We start from the raw sequence: 8078 nt of genomic DNA, 5'->3' as shown, positions 1-8078 counted from the left end.
GGAGAAGATTGGTTGCTGGTCTAAAGATGTGGTAAATCGAGTGATTGCTACGGTATTAAAAAGGGTATAAGTCATGTATGCAATTCTTGAACTTACGTACATGAACTATAAAAATAGCAACATTTTTTTGTTTTGTCTGTTTGAGGATATTTTTAGGCTAGTGGCTCTGATAAGCTGCTTAAAACATGTACTGCACAGATTTGATAAAGTCTTTCTTGAATGTCACAGGAATGCTACTACAAGCATGGTAGTCAGGTGATAGCTCTTACTCAGAAATATTTGCAGTATTGTCTACAGAAGTCTGGCCCCAATTTTTCTATAGTTACATGAAAATAATTTGACTATGTGCTGAGTGCTCAGTAAATAACTAAATAGTAGATGTTACTGAAATGGGATGTTGGAAATGACCCTCCAAAATCTGCCATATAATCCATCTAGTGACATTTTGTATGCTGAAATTCCAGCATTAGATGGCTAAGGTGATTAATTTTGAACACTTGTTGCTCAAGGACTTCTGAAGTAATAGAGCCATTGCAAAATGCACTGGAATTGCAATCATGCATACAACAGAAGAGCCATTTCTATACGAGTGGTCTCAGTACCCTTCCTGTAGCTGTGCTTTTTGACATTAGTGCCCCATCCTGGCTCCTGTCCTTCCCTTGCTTTGCTCAGGGTGGTGTTTCCTTGAGGCATGACCAAAGAAGTTACTTCCTGTGGGTGGTACACACATCACCAAGTACCAAAGCAAGCTAAAGACAACCTGTGGAGTGAGGACGTAAGGTTCCAGGTTGACTGAATGAATCACTGTGAACAAGACACGAGAATGAGCAATTTTGTTATTAAAATTATCTCATTGTACAGCATATGCTGAATTTTTTTTCTCATTCTCCTACTGTGTGACCTTGTATCTGCACCTAAGGCAAATCAGCACAGGCACTGGCCTCACTGCTCCCATTTGAAACAGCCTGTCTGTGCTTCAGCATCTTGCCTTCAAGTAATTTTTCAAAATGGTCTTAGCTGAAGATGAGTGTTTACTGTCACACTCAGTAGTGCTGTGGGAAAGATTAATTGTAGCTGACTGACAGCTCTGACATCCTGTTTCTGAGACTGTGTATGGCCATGAACTGTTAGGAAGATCTAGACCCCTGGAGACAGTATTGCAGCAAAGTTGTTTGGAGAGGTCATAGACTTTCTCTATGAAGGAACGTCTGTGTAGGGAGTGTATCCTTGCTCAGGCAGCAACACATAAAGCAGCGCCTTGCATGGATCCACATTAGGTGTGTTTCAGAAGCAGGGAGGACATGGAGGTAGGTGGAGTGGCCACACTGTGGTTGTTTTCTGCTTCTCAGCACTCCCGAGAAGCCGACTGCAAGGCAGAGCAGCAGAGGCTGCTCTGGCTTTGCCTGGGAGGTGGTCAGTGTCATGCTGTGCTCGGAGGTCCTGATCCCTAGGTATGTATGCATCATGGTGGTCATCTGGCCTACATGCACAACGTCCTCCAGGCTGTGGGAAAGAGCAGTGTTGGGGGATGTGGGCTGCTGAGGAACTAGGACTAACCTTCAGTTCAGCTCGTAACCCCAGACACCACAGCGTCAAGATCCCTAAAATAGCACAAGTGCAACAGTGATACAGACTTGCTTCCCTTCCCTTTTTAATTTCTTCAAGCTTAGGAACAGCTTAGCTGTCACCCAGGGCCATACCAAACCACCAAGTGCTAACCATCTGTTTTACTTGCAGCATATTTTAGGGTTTTTTTTTCCTGCTAGCCATATATTTTTCCCCATATTTCTTTTCCATTTGCATTGTGTATTGTAGAAAGCAATCACGAACTTAAAATTTTAGTTAAAGTTAAATGATATAAAAACCCAGATCAAAGTCCAATTTTTTATCAAATGTGCTATAAAACTTTCTACATTGCAGAGAGCAGTGACACATACGTAATTTGTTCGTGAATAAGCTCTTTTGTAAATGCTGGTACTTCAGTCACCTGAGCAGCATCCGAAATGGAATGCCTTTCTGTGCTTTAGGACAGGGTGTATGTACTGGCTGTCAGGAGTCTTTTGGGCATATACAAGAATTATGTATAGAGACCCCAAAATTTTTAATGTTGTGAAGCAGAACAGGCTGTACCCTTGGCTGGCATCTCCAGCAAAGCCCTTCTACCTCTTGCTATGACACTATGACTATAGTCTGATCTGTAGCACTCGTGCTGTGATCCTGCAAGGGCCTGCATCACAAGCTGCCTACTTCAGGCCACAATGTCATGGCTTAAAAGTTAAAAGGGACCTGTGGTCCTACTGGAGCACAAGCTTAGTATGAATGAACAGTGTGCTGCTGCAGAAAAGAAAGCCAACAAGATGCTGGGTTTCATCAACAAAGGCATCATCAGCAAAGATAAAGATGTCATTATCCCACTTTACTCAGCACTTGTCAGGCCGCACGTAGAATACTGTGCCCAGTTTTGGTTCCCACTGTGCAAGAAAGATGTAGACAGGCTGAAGAGTGTCCGGAGAAGGGTCACAAAGATGATCCGAGGTCTGGGAATCCTGCTGTATGAGGAAAGGCTGAGAGAATGGCGTTTGTTCATACTAGAGAAAAGAAGACTCGGGGGAGACCTTACCACCATGTTCCAGCATTTAAAGGGTGGCTACAGAGAAGGTGGGAGATTCCCTTTTTACAAGGAGTCACATGGAAAAGAGGAGGGGTAATGGGTACAAGTTACTCCTGGGGAGATTCTGGTTGGAAACAAGAGGAAAACTTTTCACAATGAGAACAATCAGCTATTGGAATAATCTCTGCATGGAAGTGGTGGGTTCCCTAACATTGGGCACTTTTAAGATTCAGCTGGAGAGAGGGATGGGCCATCTTGTATAGACCGTGCTTTTGCCAAGAAAGGTTGGACCAGATGATCCTTGAGGTCCCTTCCAGCCTGGTATTCGATGCTTATGTAAGGGCAGTGGGATATGGGTGAAGGGCTAATTTGTAGCTATTAACTTTTGTGCACCATGGTTTCCATACCACTCCACGCCTTGGAGTCAATATGTTGCAGTCCATTGAATATGTCTGTGCAGCACTTCTTGCTATGGGTTTATTTTACTCAACTGCCTTCAAAGAGTGGGACGCGTTTATACTTTTGCCTACAAAGATCCTGGGGTACACTGAGAGGAGCCGTGGTATCTCTGCATTGTATTTTTGTGCTTGGGACCTAAGACACTAACACACTCTTATGGGGAGTGCCTGCAAACCTGGCTGAGAGCCAGAGATCATCAGCATGGAGTGATGCAGGGCAATATACTGAAAGCAAAGTGTGAGGAGACCTGTCCTTACATCCTCCTTACTTACGGGGAAGGATGGTTTTAAGATCTGTGGGGCAATGAATGAGAACAGTATCATGTCGTCAAATGTGATATCAAATTTTATCCCTTGCAAGAGATGGTGATGCAGTATGGTCCAAATTAAATGATTCATGTCATCATGTAGTCAAGCTAAAGGCATAGACCTACCATCACTGGTAAACAAAAAGCTGTGGAAGGTTCTTGGAAGCTGTGGTCATCTAAAAGCCAGCAGGGCATGGGACAGGGTGGAACAACTTTCTTCCTCCACTGCAGAAGACACTGAAATGGGACATCTGTGAGAAGTCACATACTGCTCCCTCAGCACAGTCACAAGGTCTCTGTGAGAGACAGAGTGTCTCATGGGCTCCATGGCAGACTTTATTCTGTCAAGTATGGACAGATAGGATGCTTTTCAGCTTTCAGCAGAAGCTTTCCTAGATTACTTGTAACCCACTGGCAATGGTGTTATCCCAAAAAATACTGAGGTCTGCCTTTCTCAGTTGGCCACCTTTTCTTGCAGCTCAGGCGAGTGACCTCACACTTGCCCATTCTGGCTTCAACCCTTTTCAGGAGCTGTTTGCAGCACTGGCAGGATCTAGCACATTTCACATGGCTTGGCTTGTGGTATACCAGCAGAGACATTACCATCACCAGCCCCCAGTTCTGCCAGGACTATCGGTCTGCCTCGTGGCATGGCCTGCAGCATTTTTGCCTTCTCCCAGAATGTGAGCATTATGCTGGAAAGGTCATTACATGAGCATCTTGCAGATATACCTACTATGGAATAATGTGAAGACTGGGTAGGCAACAGATGCTGTTTTGATAGCACTGTTCTGTCACAACTATCTCAGGATGGATGAACAGGAGCAACACAGATGACCCATGGCATGAACTGATGATTATGGGTGTTCTCAGCCTGAATATAGAGCACTTCTTCATCTGTTTTGCTTTAGTCAGCATGGTCAGTTGAGCGAGAAAATACATTACAAGAGCTACCCATGCAATATGAGCATTTGAAGGCTGAGTGGACAAGCGTTCCTTGGAAATTAGACTTTCCATGAAGAAAGAGTCTCATAAATCAGCGTGGGGATGTGGATAAGCCAGGTGTGAGGAAGGTGCAAGGCAGAAGGCAGAATGTTTGAGGTGAAGAAGTGTCTTGCGCTGGTTCCCATCCCCCGAGTTCCTCTAAAAGGGGCATAAAGCCATTCCCTGATGACCCAAACTGTTCTGCCCTCTTTTTCTGATATGGTCTGAAGTAGCACTTCTGTGGGGGTTGTTCATATCATAGTCTCTGTAGCCAGTGCCCAGCATGTCAGCAGCTTTGGCCTGAAGAACAGTGGCTCTGGCAAATGCTGCCTCTCTTGCCTTTCCAGGTGTGGCTGCCAAGCTAAGGTCTCTGCTGGTTGGAAGGAAGGGAAGAAAGCTGATGCCACCACAGCCATATGGCAGCTAAGAGGACAGAGGCCAGCTGGCCCTCCAAGGCTCAGTGCTTGCTGAGCCTTTCAGGCCTGATGGCTTGAAAAGGCAAAAGGAGAGGAGATGTGCAGCTCACAGCAGCCATCTGTGGGTCTCTGCTCTTCACTTGAGAGGGGGGAGCAGGACAAGGGAGACTATTGCCCTCCTGTATATTTTCCTCCAGCCCCAGGGTGAGCCGAATGCCAGGCCCTTCTTGGTGTGGTCATTGTCCTTGCAGGCACCTGTTGCTGGCATGGGAGCACATTTGGGCTGGTGAAGGGAGGGGCTGGTATCACTGCTTGTGCCCAAGAGATTTTAAAGAAGCACAGCTTTTAAGAGAGGGGACAGGCAGTCCTGGACATCCAGTGGTACAGGCTCTGCCCTGCCGCTGCTGGGTGTGACTGGTGGCCTTGGCCCCTCTGGAGGGGGCTGTGTCTGCATCAGCATTTGAATTTGCATTGAGAAAAACATTGAGAAGGGTTGGACTCCTATGTAGATTTTCTCAATGTGGACAAGGTATGGGGCCTTGTAGCAGTTTTAGTATTTCTGGACACCTGAGCCCTCAATCGAGAACTGCTGCTGTGGATGATTCTGCTTTTCATGGGCTTTTCATGCGGTGTCCGGCACATCTTGTGAAGGAGTCAAAGCTCTGCACTCGTGAGTTGAAGAAAGAGGGAGGTGATTTCTCTGTCATCTCTGAACACCTAATCCTTGCTGATGACAACTCATCCCTGGGGCTTACAGATAGGCATTTACAAAATGCTTTTGTTTTATGACTGAGTAGACCAGGTTGCACCTAGTGCATATAATTTTGCAAAATGGTCCCCAAGGAGAGTAGCTCATCTGCCTTCCAGTTTCGCAAACTGAAGCACTATGATACATCTACGTAGGCAGTACACTTTTTCAGGAATAAGGTATTTACACATAAGTGCACTTAAAGTAAGTGGGTTTATTAAGGAGCATTGCCTGACTCTGTGCTCATTGTTATCTACAGATTGCATGGCAAGTGTTCTCACTGAAGTCAATACAAGAAAACAGTCAATACATTTCCCTAGTCCACCCTCCAGTGTAAAAGCAGACACATATGCTGCTGGTGTTTATTTACCCATGAAAGGACAAGGAATGCAAGTTTGCAACATGACACTTGTTTTTGAGACTGATACTGGACCAAGAACCTCACTGAAGAATAAAAGAGCTTCCATGTTTTGAATCAGACTGTCCCTCCCTAATGCTGATAGCATTACAAGTAATTCCTAAACAAGGTTGTCCCCCTCATATGCTGTGGAGAGGTTGTCCTCCAATCTGAAATAGAAAGTAGCGTACATCCCAAGGCAGTCAGGACCGTTTCTGTAGCATCTTGCACCTTCCTTTATCTGTCATCTTCTCCCCCAAGTTTGTGGCAGTAGGACTTGAATGGAGTGTTTTAAAACTCGGATAGCTGTATTTTGGTTTTGGCAGATGTGGCGAGGCCTAATGGAGGGATACTGTGTGTCAGCTTTTCTTCCCCATTTTACTTGCATATGGACAAAGAAATCCTAGGGATTAGTAGATTTCACATAGAGTAAAGAGCTGCTTCGGTACCTAGAAATACAACTTTATGGCTAACAAAGTGGTGACCTGATGCCTCTACAGTTCAGAAGACAGCATAGAAAGGTATATATTAGTGCATGATGTGGCAGAATGTGTATCGGTTATAGACGAAAAGGATTTCTTGGCATCTGTTGGACAATATGTAAGTGTATTCTTCCAAAAAGAGCTAAAATGAGACCTTTAGGAAAACAGTCATTCATTTTCAGTCCCTAAAGAGGGGTAAACTGGATTTTGTAGACTTACGTTTTACCTTTTTTTAAAAGCCTTTAACCCAAACTCACATGCAGCTACTTTGATTTGATGTACAAGTGTACATCCATGTATTTTACATGTAGTTGTACATGCAGATGGCTAGTTGGCTACCTTCTTATTTGAATAATGTAAAAATTAATTCGATTTTTAGGATAAGTCATCAGTCACAAGGAAGAAAGAGCTTAACATGACCTCTTTTCTGTAGAGATTAATGAGGATTAAGTGTAAGTATTTTTGCTGTACTCATGATGTATGGAGGTCTGTAAGTGCTCCACAAAGAACCTATCAAGATGGTCCAAGTAAATGTCAATATTTATTATACACTGTGCCACAAAATTCAGCTTCCAGATCAGATTAAGAGCCTGTTATACCGTGCCAGAGCCTTCAGTATGTGCCATCTTGGTTAGAGGATCCTTTCCTCAGTGTCGTGGTTTAAGCCCAGCTGGCAACCCGGAACCACCAGCCGCTCACTCACTCCCCTCTGTTCTTCCTCCCCCCAGTCCCAGAAGGATGGGGAGGAGAATCAAAAGAATGTAACTCCCACGGGTTGAGATAAGAGCAGTCCAGTAACTAAGGTATAATACAAAACCACTACTGCTACCACCAATAGTAATAATGATATGGGAAATAATAAGGGGAGAGGATGCAATTGCTCACCACCTGCCGATCAATACCGAGCCTGACCCGAGCAGCGATCTGGGCCTTCTGGGTAACTCCCCCCAGTTTATATACGGGGCATGATGTGCCATGGTATGGAATACCCCTTTGGCTAGTTTGGGTCAGGTGTCCTGTCTCTGCTTCCTCCCAGCTTCCCCTCCTCCCTGGCAAAGCATGAGACTGAGAAAGTCCTTGGTAGGAGTAAACATTACTTAGCAAGAACTAAAAACATCGGTGTTATCAGCGTTGTTCCCAGGCTGAAAGTCAAAAACACAGCACTGCACCAGCTACTAAGAAGGAGAAAAATGACTGCTATAGTTGAACCCATGACACTCAGCGCTCCAAAGCTCAACTTCCAAACTGCCACTCTGCCCATTTCCTTAGTGCTTGGTATGCAGCAAATGAAAGATGCCTTGAGGACCCCGGGGCTGAAAGTTAATCTGAAGACTGCCACATTAAGACACATTTCATGCTTCTACAACCTCAGCTTCCATACTAAGTGAAAGAAAAGTTTTGTGATGCATCATCTGTTTATCAGCCAGTTTATTCCCTTGTGCTATACAGAAAACTCTACTGCATTGCTGGAGGACCTCCTGAGGAGAGGAGAAATGGATAGGTCAAAAAGTAATTAAGTTTTACTTGCCATACAAAACTGCATCATTTTTGAGAAAGGTGAATTACTGGCACTGTAAAACAAGTCTGCCATGAAATGAAATGGAAGAAAATATGTTTTTATTATAAACTACTCAGGAGGGCTGTCTTCTATTTCTAGGACCTGAGAGCTTGATT

Source organism: Strigops habroptila, chromosome 3, assembly GCF_004027225.2.
Source record: "Strigops habroptila isolate Jane chromosome 3, bStrHab1.2.pri, whole genome shotgun sequence".
Lineage (NCBI taxonomy): Eukaryota > Metazoa > Chordata > Aves > Psittaciformes > Psittacidae > Strigops > Strigops habroptila.
Note: the sequence above shows the minus strand (reverse complement) of the source record.